Raw genomic sequence first — 15,061 nt, forward strand, 5'->3', positions numbered from 1 at the left:
GGAACTTTTCAACATAATTTTTATCGCCTTTTTGACATATAGCTTGATGTTCATATATTTCGTTGAGAATTTTCTCGTTTCTTTCGTGTTTCATAAAGTATAACAATTTTTATAAAATGTTAAAAGAAATTACACTTACTTTAATTACATTTGTTTTATTACTTAGGCCATTAGATTATATACGAATATAAAGCAAACTGCTTTAATCGAATTTCATAAAATACATTTAAAAGTATCCTAAGTAACTGGCATCTGGAACTAGTAATTGGAAATTAATCGGTACAAATGATTTATGATGATAGCATGCATAATGACATGGAGTGTAATTTACATGATGGAACATTTCCCTAATCTTCCCTTTTTTCTTCAAATGACATTAGACATTGCTTGTGTTTACCAGGTCAATTCCTGCTGCCAAAAAAAAAACCTACGCAATCGTCCATATCGGTGTAAAAGTACATTAAAGTTTTTGCGTCGCACAGGAGGCCCTCCACTGGACGATAGTACACGGTTTCGTGAACATTTCCCTCGTAAAACACCAAATTTGCACGACACATTAGCCTTGCGCGCACTTGATTTATCATGGACACGATCGGTGATTTATGGGCTACCTTATTGCTTTTTAATTAAATCCGTGCATGTCCCGCAGGATCTCTCCCGCGCATCGCTGTGTCGAATTCGGCTTAAAAGATCACTCTCCTACACACTCGCTTCATTACCATCGTACGAACGACTCTACACCGATCGCTAGAAGTAGTTTCAGCAAATTTGTTTCCAATTGCATACGATTAGTCACCCTCGGACCCCGGGAAGTGGTGGCGGTTTTCAGCGGGCGGAAAATTAGTTTCCCCCATTGTGCCACCCGCTCCCACCACGCGTACGCGGTGTGGTCTCTTGCGCAAGCCGCAACAGGACCGTCATCATCCTTCGGGGTGATCTTCGAACGATGAGGTTCTCGGTTGCGCTCGCTCGAGTGCTCGAGTGTCATGGTTTGGATTTCAAAATTAGACACCATTAGGCAAATGGCAACGCGTTCTGCCGCAGAAAGCGCCACCGTGCCTCCGCGATCAACGAGTCAATTTTCCGTTTTTCCGCTTCGACGATTGCTGATTCAACCAGCCCCTTTCTCTCACCACACCCCGACGTCACCGATGGGTTCCTACCGCCACATTTAAGATTTAAAAGCTAATTTTACTTATCAACACATTCGGAGTCGTTAGTTACGAGCGTTCGCTTTCACAGTTCCGCTCGATGCACACGCGAACCGAATGCACACGCGACCATCACTCGCAGCAACACTCTCGCAGACGCGCGCGTCCGTCGATGCGCCCGCTGACGATCGTGGCGCGATCTGTTTTTCTCCCTCCGCCACGAAATAAAAGGAAAAAAAACACACACATCACCAAACACGTACGACGTGCTTCGACGGCTCAAGGCAAAGGACCGAAACTAGGTGGCAGGTTGTCTCAGGTCTCCCATCACGGGGCGGACCCCGAAATGAGTGTTACAAAAATAACACTCCAACACGGGTGTTACCCCATACATGTCCACCCCTTCTGGTACGGAACATTAGCTTTTCGTTTATCTAGTTTATTATCAAGCATCATAGGGGCCAGGGCGTATGTACGAACCACGGTTATAATGTTGTTGGGAGATAATAAAGGCCCACATTAGCATATAAATCATTTTGGGAATCGGTTGTTTTAACGTGACTCGGTAGCTATAGGGCGTAATTGCATTGGGAAAGTATTTCGAGACACATGTGCGGTAAGTAATACTGCTACTATGTTTTGACGTTCTCATTGAGACACTTTAATCCAATTGTACTTAATTTAAAACACTCAAAGAAAGCAGTTTATTGTATGATCCCCTTTGGGGTCTTTAGGACCTACTGCAAGTGCTTTACATGACATCTAGCAAGCTCTGTAGTTTTAATGGTTTCACATTCTAACTAAAAACACTTATCAGCTTTGAAACTATTAGTTTTGTCTACAGTGATATTCAGAATCACCCATCGAACGAATTCTCGACGGGATTTCTGTTCAGGTATTGTTGAGCCTATTCTAAGACTAGCAGAAAGCCTTAATATCTTTTGGACAGCAGGTTTTGGATCGTTATCCTGTTGCAACACGAAGTGCTCTTCAAAACTCGAATAGATCAATGCCTCGCCTTAACATTTTCCTGAAAGATGTTGATGTATGAGCGATAATGCCATCGATATTCATGAGATTACCTACTCCTCCTCACGAAAAATACACAGATCGTTCCCTGTCTTCCTCGTACTCGTCGTAAAACATGGCGCTCACGAAACTCCTGAAGACATCTACATAAAATACAAGTTCTCCATTTTCCTGTGAGAGAGAAAAGACTCCAGAACTCTATCTAATCTTGAACTCCATGCTCCAAAGCATTTTTAACTCGTTCGGCTTTATTTGTCTTGCTGGAGTTTACTATTTTAGTCCTGTTCAACGCAGTCTCTCTGCTATATTCTAGACATTGATTCTGGATGAAGATTTCCGCAATGTTGCCGACAGTCACCATGAGGTCTTCTCCGGAATCCTATCTTCGGTGACCGGTTTTACGTTTCTTTGTTCTTGATCCTTTAATGTCTCTAACAGATACTTCTAACAGTGTTGCCTGGCCTAATTTCTTCTAACGAACTTCTAACAGCCCTTTGAGATTCATCGAGTCATTCAGATTCTGAACTTCATTGTTTCAAAGTCAACTTCAAAGTTTTCAACTGCCAATGCACTAAATCTAAACCGATTAGCCTGTCAGATTTCAAAATGAGTCAGAATGATACAATAATTAAACTCTGAATCCAAATCTAAAAAAAAAACAATACTTCAAAGTGTTACCTTCAATTTGTACCACAAAATTGAGAGGCAGGCACTAGCTTTCGTCTATCACTGTCGAATAACAAATCAACCGTGAGTGTTGGTGTTTATTGTCATATTTTTTATGATTGAAACCACTCAAATCGTTTACATCGTCATGGCAACTAATCGGTGCCCATGGAAACGCATCCTCAGCTGCCGGGTTTTCGAACCTATTTTTCTCAACGCAAACAGCAACAGGATCGTAAATCAAGCCAAACACAACCGAACCGTACGGTCATAAAGCCGTTGTTTAAAGCCAGCATCGTCCTCCGCTTCTGGCTAATCAGGCTGGCGTAAAAATTACACACGTGACATGGCCGCGGGAACCAATCCTGGGAGCCAATCCTGGGTCCTGAGATCACCTGCAGCCCTAAGACAAAAGCGCCTGTCGTCGGCTGCTGACAGTCTGGGCCACCCCCGGGGTGACATCCCGCTGGCAATGCTTCCGGAGGCATCAAGGAACGGTGTGTGTCGTGTACCGGGGGTATGTTATTTTCTTTCTTTTACATTTTTAATTAGCCTCATCAGTAGCAGTTCCCGCTTTTCGCTAGAATCGAACATCTTCTGCCCTACGTCTTTATGTGGTGCTTTTGTTACCCGAAAAGGGATTAGCTTAGTTTCCCATTTTTCTTTCACTTTAATTGATGCCAGTGTGTGTGTGGGAATGTGTTTCTTTGCCGTTTGTACCGAATAAGTTAATAAACAAACACACATTGTCCCTACACACAGCTGGCCAATTGCTACAGAACCAAAATCAGCACACAGGGCATCTTAAGCCTTGTTTTTCTTTCTTGCCCAATTGTTCCTTTTTTTTGTATTCCCAATTTCGTATGGCGCCCGTTCGTTCGATGATTAATTTATCTGCTACCAAAAATCTACACCACTTCGCCTGCTGGAACCGGGGCAACTCATCATAATTTATGTACAGCTGGATTGCGCAAAAAAAAAAAAACAAACGTTAAGAAATCCATTCGTTAAAACGCTTAACAGCCGCTGCCTTTCGCTCTGGAGCGAAGCGTGTGCACTTGATCGCGCAACAAATTGTGGGTGATCTGCTGAAGATGCAACCGTCCACTTCACGTGCGCGGGTGGTGGACTTTGATCTTCGGCCCCGGGCGCCAGGGCGCGGGTCGATGCTATTCGGTGAAGGTGAAGTAAAAGACTTTCACCGCCTGTACCGCCCTGTTAAAACCGTCAACCAATACCCTAGCGGAGCACTTTCCTGCAGAAACACTTGAGAGGTTCGAAGATTCGATCTAGAACGATCGAGCCCGAGATACTCGGCGGCTGAGCATTACGCATGCGCGTACGTGCGGTTCCCCACTTGTGGAAGCGATTTGTGCAAACAACGATTAGTAGTGGTTTTCCTATCATAAAATCTTCCCAGCAACCTCCGCATCTTTTTTCAAGTACCTTCAATAATGCAATTACATGGCGCAGGACTCGTGCAAGCACGGTCAAGAGCCTTTCTTTCTTTTTTATCATGCCGATAATTAGATCGTTAATTTTCCGTTGTCACATATATGGGTGTGCGTGCGGGCAGCTGGCAGGTTTCCAAAGGTAGCAGATGCCGCACAGAAGCCAACCAACTCTACGCATCTGCGCGGAAGGCTTGAGGACTACACGCTTAATGTGTTTAGACGACGCACAAAGTCAAGTATCAGTTTCAATTAATAATCAAGGACGAAACTCGAGTGACGAGTGCCACTGGCTAGGCCAGTCAACGCACGCATACACATTCCGAACAAAATCCCTTCATGGGTTTCCCTCCCTTTTGCTTTATTACGCCATTCCGATTATCCGGTCGTCGCGGGGAAGCTTTGCCTATTTTACGAGCTACTTCCATTTTTGGGACGTGCAGCTTTTCAGGCCCAAAAACCCGATTGTTGGTAGGTTCCGGTTGGTAGATAATTGATTATTTCGTACGAATCGTGCGCTGTCCTGAGCGCAGACACGCGGGGGCACACCGAAGCGACCCATTCCCTTTTCGCTTCTCGTTATTATTATTATTATTTCGTATCTGGTGGTGATAAAACTTGTGTAGGCCGCCATCTTCCCTCCGGCACCGTTTTTGTGTTCGTTCGGTTGTTCGGTTTGTTAGTTTCTTGCTTTCGTTTTTGGCTTCTCTATTTCGTCAACACTTTTATTGTGCCACAACGGCACAGCGCCGAAGCAGGAGGATTATTATTTCATCCAACAGCGTAAGGTTCGTCGTCTGCACTGCCGGCAAGTCTCTCCGATCTTCTCGCCTTGATGATAGAGCAAGCGCGACGAACTGTCGTTAGATTGCGTCGTGAAAAAAGGCGCTTCGAAGACGATTTACAACGATCGCGATAAGCCGTATAGAGTCGGATCGAGCGGCGGCAGCTACTCCGGGGGGAGCAGGTGCGCCACTGCCTATTTACGGGGACGGCCGGTATGCAGTGGCTGCCGTATAGTTGATCATTTAGAGGGGAGTTTTTTTTTCATTCGTCCGTTTGTATGGAGTTATGCTTTGGATCATTTATACGATCATGTTGTCATCTATTCGGCGCTGTAGCATGACACTCTGTGCGACAGGTTCGTTGGCATTCGGCGAATGTGTATAGTTTCACGAGGTTAGATCAGTGGAGACCCAGCTAGACCGATGGAACAATGAATAAACGATTCAAAATTAAAATATTAACTTTTTATTCAAATCATTATGCTAACACTGCGTGCGGGAAAAGATCTTCCGCTAATGATGCAATTAGGCACGTCACAATGTCTTACACATTTTAATTTCATCGTGTGTTTTTACATGGTTCTTTAGGATAGATTCTGACAAGGAAGGGAGTATATTGGGGGTATTCTTAACATACAATCTTTCAATTTAATAAATGGTGCTACCGAAGGTGTACATCGAAGAAAAATCGACAAATCCCACATAGAGGAGTTAACACTCCTGGTTTCAATAAATAACATTGGTTCAATTCCACCTAGAGCACCAATCAGCAATCTCTAAACTAAGCGACTCAGCTACTAAGCTCAGTTCAACTGGGTTTTCATATCTGAGAATAGGCTACTCCATTTCAGAACCAAAGATCTGCCTACGATCACTCACAAATATCTTAAGATAATAATTCGTTAACTGATTCAACCAAAATTGTATTGTTTGGCACAAATATTGAAAATTCGTGTGAAGTTTACTTCACCTATGACGAGTGAACTGTAGAAGTCGCAAAACATTGAGGTCGTCTCGTCTAAAGTCAATACCTTGAAGTTCGAAACTCGGGATGTAGTGCTGGCTGTCGCTGATAAGCAAGCTGCCATAAAAACAAATGGGTATTATAGCAAACTAACAGCCTGAAACAGTCCTTAAAACATATCAAACCCTCGTCTCTAAAAAAAAACAAAACAAAAAAGCTGATCATTAATACAGTGGTGCGCCGATTATCCGGGTGTCTGATTATCCGCGCAGCTCGGAAATGACAATTCTAAAGTTTGACATATTACGGGCAACACCGTTGACGGAAGAATTGAAAGACCCAATTGGTTACAATTAAATGGGCTCGGTTTCATAAAGAAAACAATTATAATTTCTTTTGAAAGAATAAAACACACAGGAAAAATAAATTATACTATAAAAAAGCCCTACATGTGACATACTATATACTAATTTCATCATAAATAGTGTATGTGTCTATTATCCGTGTTATCTGATTATCCAGTCATTACTGTACAGTCATTTCCCGAGTTACGCGACACTCGAGTTGCGCGAATTCGAGATAAGCGAATCTCAAAGTTTTGACAGTTCGTGTAATTTTGTATGAAGAAATGAATTTTTTATTTGTCAAATTTTAAATTTCCCCTAAAAATAGGTTCCATTTTTATATTATAAACATACATTTTGGTAAAAAATAATCTGATTGCCGAAATAAACTTAAAAACAACAAATATCAATGAAAAGAAGAAATCGATCTCTAAATACTAAATATAAACGATATTATAAAGGGAGTTCGAGTTACGCGAATGGCCATGATTGACATGGCTGACTAACTGGCTGACTGATAAATTATATAAAATATTTAAAACAATCCAGATAATATATTTTATGGACTACAGTAGTCTAACAATTGGAACGTTGAATTAAATTCAAAGTTGATGTGTTTTTTTTATCAAAATATACATGCTCACATGTAGACATGTTTGAATCTTTTGGAAGAAAAAACAGGAAATTTATGTTGGTAATTCTATTCTAAAGAGTTTTTTAATACAAATTTGTCATGTTAAAAACAACTGCAACACAATAATGCGTACAGCAGCCTTTCCATTTGTTAATAAGCGATTTTATTCTGCATTTCATCATTAGCTGGTGTCGCTGAGCTACTTAAACCCCTGCGATTCAGACGATCAAAATTGACTGCCACGGACCATATAGCTTACCAGTCCCGTCCTTCAGTTGTTCAGATGATCTTTCCAGCTGGGAAAGTAAACAACACGAAGATAATTGACGAAAACATCCACGGGATTTTTTTGTTTTTTGCTTGTTTGCTGTGGTGCACAATCTTTTTTAATTTTTAACCGCAATGAGCCATACCGTAACATTACGCAGCATATTCGCCCATATGCTTCATTGGTTTGGCGTTGCTGTTGCTCATCACTCCTTTTTCGTTCCTTAATTTCTTCAGACTGCTGCGGGTGTGTGTTTAACTGCTTTGCGAGGTTTTGTTGTGGTTGAGAATTTAAGCGTAGGGCAAATAAGTTGGGCGAAAAAAAAAATATTGCACACCCAATGCATAAATGTGTTCCACAAAGCTGTAAAGCATAGTTCTTCCCATTGCAAAAATAAAGGGAGCACCGTAGACGTTTGCGATCGCCTTTTGCTCTTTGCGCGTTCGGTTTACGGTTTTTTTGGGCCACCGCCACTCGTCGTAGCCCATCAAATGCACCGGAACGAAACGAATGTGGCCAAGCGACGACGCGTTTAAAATGCAATCATTTAGGCGCCACCGAGCGGCCGTAATAAATTTACTTTCCGGTCCGAAAAACCCACCCATCCCCGGTGTTGGCGAAAAAACCCGTGCAGTGAGACGCGAGCCAATTTAAAAGCCTCCCCGGGAGGTTGGGTGAAGAACAGAAACCGAACCTCCCGGGGCAAAGGAAGCGATGAAAAATATTACACATACATACTCGACTGTTGGCTTGGGAAATAAGGGCCGAACGAGGGACAAATGGCGTCGAGGTTTTGGTTTTATGGACCGTAAGATTTGTTTGCCTATGGAAGCGAACGGTGTTTGGTTCTATTGCAATTATTAATTTATTATAATAATTAAGTACTTGTTAAAAGCAAGAGTTATTAAGGTTAAGGGCTGCGTAAAAACAACCATGGGAAAGTTTGTACCACCTCTAAAGGATTACCTCTAGGACGACGACAGCCATGACGATCGGATCACTCCGGTACCCGAAGGGAGGAGCGAAGAGAATGAATGATTTTCTCACTGATATATGAATGTCGAACCGGCGGCCAGACGAATCCTGACCGTTACACCGTAAGGCCAGCCGCATGGCGACAACAACGACAGCCGTAAGGGGACGGAACCTGTCTCGATCCGCCAGCGATCCCGAACCGATCCCACCCGATGTGGGCCTAAAAACCAAACCGGGCCCGAAACGAAACGGAACTCCCGACACACGAAAGGGAACCTTTCAACAACTTTATGAGCCTTATCTGATCGGTATCAACGCATCAACCTGTTCGCTGTCGCAAAAAGGGATACGGCGGGAGCACGCAAACGAGCCGCAGAAAAGGAAACCGGCAAGGACAAACAAGTGCCGCTTCCGAGTGTCTTGTGTGTGCCGTGCCGTGTAACTTACCCTCTCGATGCGATTCAATGCGATTTCGGTCTCGCTGGTCGCAACCGCCCTAGCACGGATTATGTGCGATTTACATTTTCTTTTTACTCCGCTGGACGTAGCGGACGTCCAGAACGAAGCCTTGATCCTTGCTCCAATCGATCGATCGATGATCGTTCATGACGCTGATCGATTGGAGGTGAAATGCGATGTCTAGCGAAGGAATGCAAAACAACGCAAGTCAAACGTAGTCGGGTCGAGCCAAATTGATTTATTTCCGCCGCCGCGACTCGCCACAAGACATGATCGTTGGCCATTGGAATTCACCAGCGAAGGTTATGCTGTGTGTTTTCTTTTTTGCGAACATTGCGAACTGCATATATTCTGGATGATGCCGCTTTGCCGGGGAAGGGGTTCATGCCCACTCCCCCTCCCCCCCCCCCCCTTCCCTCGCTTCCATTTCGGAACTTGTTGACAGTTTGTTACCAGATTAGAACAGCGACACACGGGACAGGGAACCGGCCGCCATGTCGACATGCGCGACAAAGGCGGCGAGTCGGCGCACAGCGTGGGATATCGGTACCGACACAGGTCTCATGCTGCGCAACGATGATGCAACGATGTCACCCCGAAATTCGGCACCAAGGAAAGAAACCATGTCCCCGGAACATGATCGACCGCATGATTCGAAGTGTCCTTGTTGGAAGGACCCTAAGGTTGGGCACAGGTATCGATGAGATACCCGGCACGCCATCAGCAAAATCTCCGGACCCTGGTGACCGCAGCATGAGGCGCCTGATTTATGGCCGGCCCTTGGGAAGCGTCTGTTTTCGGTAAATCTTCACTCCTACGCGGTACGATCACCCATTGTCCAGGCGACAAAGGACACAAAAGCGGCGCGCTAAGGGGCGTGTAACGCGCAACATAAATAATGGTGTAATAAAGTTATTGCGCGGAAGCGAATTCTAGCGACTTCGGAGAAGGATTGTCAAAGTTCCCCGTGAGGTAGGCAGTGTGTGATTGGTACAAATTGTACAAATATTTTCCAACGTTTTGAGGGCTCGCAGGGCCACTGGAAGATGGAGAAATGAGACATTAAACGCCTCCGGGAGTTTTTGGGTGGGAATTTAGACAAGAGCCCACGGAATGTCGCTGGGCAGGCAAAGAGGCGTTCTACGTCTGGGAGCATGTTGAGCGTACTGTAAACCAAAATGAGGATGATTTTCTGATCCTAATCTGGGCTCATTAATAATAGAATAGGTTAAGAAATGAACATCAGTAAACAAAAGTCTTACAGATGGCAACCATACTCCACTAACACAATTCTTGGGTGTTTACAATTGATTATGTCAACTTGGAAAAGAACCTCAATATCTCATATCCTTTTCCCGAAGATGCCTATCTGGGGCATATTTGTTTAATCCTTTTGCAACACCGTATGCTATTGAGGTTAAGTAAATAACAATGGTTTATGTTTGTGTCATATCACTTGTTTATATGTGAAAACCCTGCATTGCTTTTCAACTCCTCAACCCCATAGCATTGACACTGCACCCAAAAACCCGAAGGGCAGCAAAAACAAACTGATAATTCAATAAACACGGGCACTGGCTGTGCCCGGCTGGTGGCGGCTTCATGCTCTAGCCCATTCGGTCGTAGACCACACGCGCGTGGCCATGTACTTCATCACCCATAAATGGACGATTTTTTAAAGTCAATAAACAGCTTATGGATCATTATTTTCTACTCGCGCAAAACCGTCAAACCAGCGCCAGCCCAGTGAGCGCGAAGGGCGCGTTTGTTGGTGCTGGGCTGGTGGTTGCTGCCACGAAATTTATTGCCCGCTGCAGTTCGGTTGATTGCAACCATATGCTGTTGCTCGCAGCAAGGGTTTTGCATCGCTTGCATCGAAGCGCATCCCGTGCATGTGGCCAGAATCATAAACCGATGTGCCAGTAGTGCCTCCCGGGCACCCGGACGTTCTCCCATCTCCCACCCCTCCCCGCAAACGTCACCGGGCCGGATCACTTCCGATTCGGTTCGGCTGTACGAGAGCCATGAAGACAGTGGCGCAATGCGCAAAGGAAGTGGAAAAGAAACCGGGGCACGTTGTACTGCCGGCGTGTGCAGGATTAATTTCTAAAGCGAAACCGCTCCGGGCATTCGCATCCCGAAGCGTTTTTTGTCTTCGATCTCATATTTCAAGATTAATCATATCGCAACACACCGCAGCGGCGAGAACCCCCCGATAGGGTTACTTTCTTCCTGTGCGCACACTTGCACACGCACACGGGCGGGCCCGTTGTCCTGGCGGTGGCGCCGCCCGTCAAGGAGGCCGCATGGAAACAGCCGCATGCATGGTGTATCGGTAACATTCCGCGAATGCTCGAACTAAATGCTCACATTAATTAATTCTTTCGTCGGGCTGTGGAGGAATTTGTTTTATTTTGCATCCCGTGTGTATTTTTTTTGTTGTTGTCTTGCATCTTCCTACGTTTAGCTTCTGGAAACGGTTGTGCTTTTCGGTGTGTTTTCTTGTTTGTTAGAAAATTTGCCACACTATCCTCTGATTCATCCTGATTTTTGCAGCTTACTAATCATACTAAGAGTTATTCCATTCTACGGGATGCATTTTTCACAAGAGCTCTTTTAGAAGAATTATTTAATTGAACAAATAAAGTTGAACAGAGAGATGGAAACTGAAAGATTTGGACCAAGGACAGAATCTTTTTCAAATATCACGGAAAAAATCCAGGAATTGGGACGTATATCTTCCCAGATCTCCAGATCTCCCTTGGTACGTACTAGTTCTAATTAAACAAAGTCCATAAACTGACTCCAAACTTGCCACTTGCACGTGAAAACCCTGCAATCATATTTCACATAGAAAAATATTTTGAGTGATTAATACCAATTTAAATTTTAAATTTGCATAAATTTGATAAAAATCATCACATTTTTTAAGTGTGAAACCAAATTGATAAAGATCAGGACATAATTAAGGAAATTGATTGGATTTTGGAATAAGTTTAACATATTGAAGTCGGGCAGAACTGTCGTTCAGCATGACATTAAAAGCATACAGAGATGCAACTCCAAAATTCCGTTTCCGATTAGTTGAAGAAACATAGGCTATAACACGGTCAAAATCCGCGTATCTCGAATTTCCGCATAAATCGAATCCTCGTGGTGCATTTTCGTTTATACTGCAAAGTCACAGAGTCGACTTCCTGATCTGCACTTAGTTTATTCAGCGAAGCAGGCGACTTTTAGAAAAAATGCATTTAAATAAGCTAAAACAAATGTTGTGTATGACAATAGAAGCTATTTTCGACCACTTTTCCACCTTTTTGCTTAGATTTTGTGCTATAAACCAACTCAACTGTCAAATTTCCAAAAACCGCGTATCTCGGGAACTGCCTATAACTAATACTAAATAAAGCTGTAAAATAAAATGATTAAGTTTCATGCTCCTTGCCAATATTGTACCTAATTCACCCGTTTATGTACAGCAGTAGTAACTGTAGCATATAGACGAATACTTTCAGAACTCACTGTATATTCAAACAAAACTCCTAAATGTGTACGCAACGCTATGGTGCAGCAACACAAGAAGCGCACAAATGCATTCGGTAACGGATTGCGATCGGAACGATTCCTTGTGCGCTGCTCATGTTCGGTGCGTATTCAGGGTGGCATCCCGGAGAACAGAAAACTGGGAAACGAAAGCCAAAAAAAAGCCCTGACAAGAACAAAAAAAAAAAAACACAACCCCACAGAACACAAAACAGACAAGTGCACGGAATGCATCCGATCCGGCGACCGGATTTCGGTCACCACGGAACGGACCCAATTTGCATGCACAACAGTATCTTGTTACAAAACAGCTCGACAAGTAAACGGGCGTACGAAACAAAAAAAAACACACACACAACACAGAACCTCCGAAAGACCCAACAGGACCACCTTTTGGGAACGACACGAACAATAAAATGGGGAGAACATGTGGGCGAGAAGTAAAATCAACCGAAAAAATGCATTTGCCGGCACTACAAAGCCCCCGGTGGCCTCACCAGCGGGGGCCAATTCTGCCCACTGCAGCAGAGAGAGAGAAACGGGGGTTATTTTGTGTGTGTGTGTTGCTGTTGCAAAACCGGCGCCTTTTAGTAAACGATACCTAATGGCAATGACGGAACTGGGCAAGGACCAGATCCCGACCATCGGTTTCGGGAGTACCGATACGGGTTAAGCCTGGCGCTTGCGGAAACATTCTTTGCCGTCGTCCGTGCTTGTGTGAGAGAAGCTGTCGCTCTTAATTTAACTCCCGTTTGCAGCAGCAGTTACGGCGGACTACTTGGATTGGTACGGCCACTTGACTGTTTGAAAATTGTGTGTCTGTTCGCTTCCTGCGGAATAGCTTTTAATGTCACTCAATGGTGCGGTGAAAATGAGACATTCATGTGGTCGAATTCTTACATTAATCAACAGTCAATTGGCTGCTGAAGAGGCCCAATGTCACCAGATCTTATTGAGTAAGATAGATTACAAAAGTAAAGTTAGTGTTGTAAAGTATTTATGATGTAAAATAAGTGAAGTGTTTTAGATTTTGTTTGTGTTCCAACTCCTCAAACCTTAGGTGTCCAGACCCTAGGTGTTAGGTGTCAATAAGAGTCCGTTTATATCCCGGAATTCCTTAAGGAATACTCTTTAAACGAACAACGAAGGTGCCGTAAAAGACCAACTCGTCTGATCTCAAGAATTCCAGCTTTCTCTCATTGGTAAAGTAGCTCTACTATGGAAGTACTATCGGTATCGATAGTCGATGAGATGTCTGTTGTTTGTGCATTTCTCCGGATGATCTCTCGTCTAAATTTACTATAATTTTGATCCGGCAACTTCGCAACTTAATTGGAAGACTCCTCTGGGTACTCTGATACGCGACAGATTGGGTTGTTGATTGAGGGATCTCAAATTCTTGAGTTTCATTCTCAGTTTTATTCTACTTTTCAGTCATACTTGACTCGTATTCCACTTTCCAATGCCACCAAAAGGAAGGCAGACGTGTCATCTGGAGACCTGAATAATCGAAAACACACAGAGTTCTTTCAACGTTGACATGCTTGCAGTCAAATCATCAACAAGAATTATTCTATGGACACCCTAAATCTTTATTTACAGTACAATAGTACTGCATCAAACGGAATATGAAACTACATCAGAATAACTTGAAGTTATCTCAACAAGTCTCTATATATTGTACAAATAGTACAAATTCAAGACAAACAAGGAATTATTCAAAACTTAAATAAACAAATAAACTCTTCGAATGAGGAACTCATCAACAAACTGTCAATATTAATGCGTTTTTTGGTGGGAGAAATTCACTTCTAATTGTTCCTTCTCATCGTCACTCGAATGCGCTACTGCTGCAGCGCATATGTACTCCAACTCCACACGGTGACAACCACTCACCCGAAGATGTGCCCATTGAACAAACAGCGATGATACGGTGCTGATCCGAGTCGATCAGCGCGTGTCCACCGTCGTGTGTCAAGTCAAAGTTTATCTCCTCACCGTGGTCAACCCCTCAATAGCTCTCGAGCGGCAGGTCAATCTCATCGCGTCTGCACCTTTGAGCGGACCTCCGGCCAGGCAGCTCGCCTTCACGACGGAGACCACCACCATGGTGAAGGCCACCGTCGTAGCCACACTCCCGGTCTCCGATCCGGAAATGTAATTAATTTTGATAGGCTCTTAACGGGGCTCCCCGTCTGCGATGAGTTTGAAGCATCTTCTGAGCTTGGTACGCAACTTCAGAGGTGGGTATAAAACTTCATCAAACTACAGTAATTTCTTAACACATTTCGGCCCGGAGCTACAAGTGGTAGTAAAATAAGACGAAACAAAAATGGATGGAACGCATTTGAACGAACTGTGACAAAAAGTCTTTCAAATTGAGGAGAGAAACTGCGCACAGTGAAGGACAAAAAATGGCTCTTCGTTGGAAAACGAACATTGGAAGTATAAGTTTACCTTTCGATTCAGAATGATAAATTGAGTCTTGGGAGCTGATTATCATTTGAAATACAACTGGAAAAAATGCTTTTTACAGCAAAATAATTAACAAAATTTGGACGAGATCCACAGGACTATTACTGTTATCTGGACTTGACCGTCTAGTCGCGGACCGAGTTAGATTGCTTCCGTCTAACCAACCTCGTCTTTAACGTCTGAAGTGCTCGACGAAGCTTTTTTCCATTCTTTTTTTTAACTGTCTTACAACCCACGGGGTCATTCGAAGCGTGTGGGCATCCAACAACGACACAGCGCATAAGACAGTTTATCGTTGGCCCCAGCTAACCTCCGTT

General features: G+C 43.7%; 1 protein-coding gene across 1 annotated transcript in view; it reads left to right on the forward strand.

Annotated features, from left to right (window-relative positions):
• The window catches only part of LOC128305639 (ubiquitin-protein ligase E3B), a 62,266-nt gene that overhangs the window by 27,240 nt on the left and 19,965 nt on the right, over positions 1-15,061 (forward strand). The window lies entirely within an intron of this gene.

The sequence above is a fragment of the Anopheles moucheti genome, chromosome 3 (assembly GCF_943734755.1).
Source record: "Anopheles moucheti chromosome 3, idAnoMoucSN_F20_07, whole genome shotgun sequence".
In the NCBI taxonomy this organism is placed as follows: domain Eukaryota; kingdom Metazoa; phylum Arthropoda; class Insecta; order Diptera; family Culicidae; genus Anopheles; species Anopheles moucheti.